This window comes from Chrysochloris asiatica, unplaced genomic scaffold (assembly GCF_000296735.1).
Source record: "Chrysochloris asiatica unplaced genomic scaffold, ChrAsi1.0 scaffold00236, whole genome shotgun sequence".
Taxonomy (NCBI): domain Eukaryota; kingdom Metazoa; phylum Chordata; class Mammalia; order Afrosoricida; family Chrysochloridae; genus Chrysochloris; species Chrysochloris asiatica.
In genome coordinates, this window is record NW_006408754.1 from 3,575,490 (window position 1) to 3,577,940 (window position 2,451).

The 2,451-nt window shown below is 42.0% G+C and overlaps 1 pseudogene; it reads left to right on the forward strand.

The window, feature by feature from the left end:
* The first annotated feature begins 297 nt into the window (after nucleotides 1–297).
* On the forward strand, nucleotides 298–1,917 carry LOC102839648 (annotated as a pseudogene).
* Nucleotides 1,918–2,451: the final 534 nt, after the last annotated feature.

Genomic DNA, 2,451 nt, shown 5'->3' on the forward strand with positions numbered 1-2,451 from the left:
ACTTGTAAAGCAGCCACTTTGTGCCCCCATTTTAGAAAGCCAATGACTAAGTTGTCCATCCCTATCAACCCTGCATACAGAAGGGAATAGGTTGATCCTTGATGTGAAGTCCCCTTCCTTCTTGGTTGGTATTTTGAGCTACTACATCCAAAAGTATAGGTCAAGTTCATTAACTTGTAGTAATTTGTACTTGTTAGTAGCATAAATACATGATGCTTCCTTATGGCCTGAGTTTGCACATGGCACCTGTGACGTGAACTTCTTGTCTCTGCCGCCTTCCTCGTTCCTGCCACTAGTATGAAGCAGCCAAAGTTAAAGAAAGTGAGTAAATGCATGACCTGCCATATGCAGTTTAAAATTTAAAAAACGGTACGAGAACATCATTGAAAATTGAGGAAGGAAGCCAGAAAATGGGGTCACAAGAAGCCTAGAAAAGATCCAGGAGTTCCAAACAGTGCTCCCTTTAAGGAAGATCTTCTTTGGGAAGCTGAGCTGAGAAAACAGTGGAAGAACTAAAGCAGCAGCAGAAACTTGACAGACAAAAGGAACAGGAAACAAAAAGAAAACTTGAAACTAATACCCATGAAGGAGGAACTTGGACAAGATAAAGCAAAGAACAAAGCCAAGTCAAGGAAACAGAATCCAAAGAAATTATATTGTCAGGAACTTAAAAAGGTATAATAGTCTAGGTGATTGAGGCCTCAGATGTTGTGCTAGTGGTGTTAGATGCCAGAGATCCTCTTGGTTGCAGGTGTCCTCAAGCAGAAGAGGCCATTGTCCAGGCTGGACAGAAAAAGCTGATACTTGAGTTAAATAAATCAGATCTTGTGCCAAAGGAGAATTTGGAGAGCTGGCTAAATTATTTGGAGAAAGAATTGCCAACAGTGGTGTTCAGAGCCTCAACCCACTTAAAAGACAAAGGAAAACTATTTAAGATAAAGAAAGCTGCTCAATTCAAAAGTCAAGTCTGCTTTGGGAAAGAACGTCTTATGAAGCTTCTTCGAGGATTTCGTGAGACTTCTGGCAAAGCCATTTGCGTTGGAGTAATTGGCTTCCCAAATGTGGATAAAAGCAGCATTATTAATAGTTTAAAACAAGAACGAACATGCGGTGTTGGTGTATCCATGGGGCTTACAAGGAACACGCAGGTTGTCCCCCTGGACAAACAAACAACAATCATAGACAGTCCCAGCTTCATTGTGTCTCCACTTAACTCGGCCAGTGCACTTGCTCTGAGAAGTCCAGCAAGTATTGAAGTAGTAAAACTAATGGAGGCTGCAAGTGCCATCCTGTTGCAGGCTGATGCTTGACAGGCAGTACTAAAATACACTGTCCCAGACTATAAAAACCCTCTGGAATTTTTTACTTTGCTTGCTCAGAGAAGAGGGCTACATAAAAAAGGTGGAAGCCCTAATGTGGAAGGGGCTGCCAGACTGCTGTGGTCTGAGTGGACAGGTGCCACCTTAGGCTACTATTGCCAGCCTCCAATATCCTGGATTTGCTCGTCACATTTTAATGAGAGTACAATAGCAGCTATAAAATTGGGCTTTAATATGGAAGAACTGGATAAGAACAATGCACACAGTATACAAGTCATCAGGGCCTCTCATTTAACTAGTAGCATCCTTTTCTGATCTTCCGGTCTGACGAGCGGAATCATAGAGGAAAATGACATACCTGAAAAGTTGTCAAAACAGAAAGAGCAGCAGGAAGAGGACAGTGACAGTGACCAGGAAAGTCTTGATGGTGAAGAAGCTGATGAAAACAGCTCAGACAAGTCTGGAGAAGAGAAGGGAGAAGGCACTCCCTGAAAAGTTCCAAGCAGGTGAATTTGGCAATCAAGAAGCAAAATCTTTATTCTTAGATAAAATGACTGAAGATGACGATGCTAATGACTTCAGTGCAGACTATGTATAGCATAGCCTTGACCTCAAGGAGAGGCTTTTCTTAGCAAACATACCAGTTTGTTAAAGTATGCTATAAACTGTGTATCTTTTAGTCATTAAATAGAATTGCAATTTAGAAGGTGTCTGAAATTTTTTTTTACACGTTTCCTTTATCAAATGTCTTTATCTTCCTCTATTTGAGTTCTGATCATCAAACCATTGAAGCTAGGTAAAAAAAAAAGCAAGTTTGTGCATTCTTGTGCGTTTCCCCTCCCTTGATATAAGCTGAATGCCTCACTCTCAGCTCTAGGCCTCCATGGCTAGGTCCTTGTCCATGGGCTCAGGAGTCCCCAGGTGTCTCTTTACTTCAGAACAGCCAGCCCTTCCTCATGTTTCTCTCATCTCCAGGTGGATGGGAATCTATGGAATGTGGTCAAACTCAGCCCATATCTTCGTTGCTGACTTTCTCCCATTTCCACTCATAAGTAGAAGAACTCGGTCACTAGCAAGTTTTAGAGCCTGCCAGTGTGTTCCCTTTGAATTTCAGTCTTAGAGGGGGGTTTGT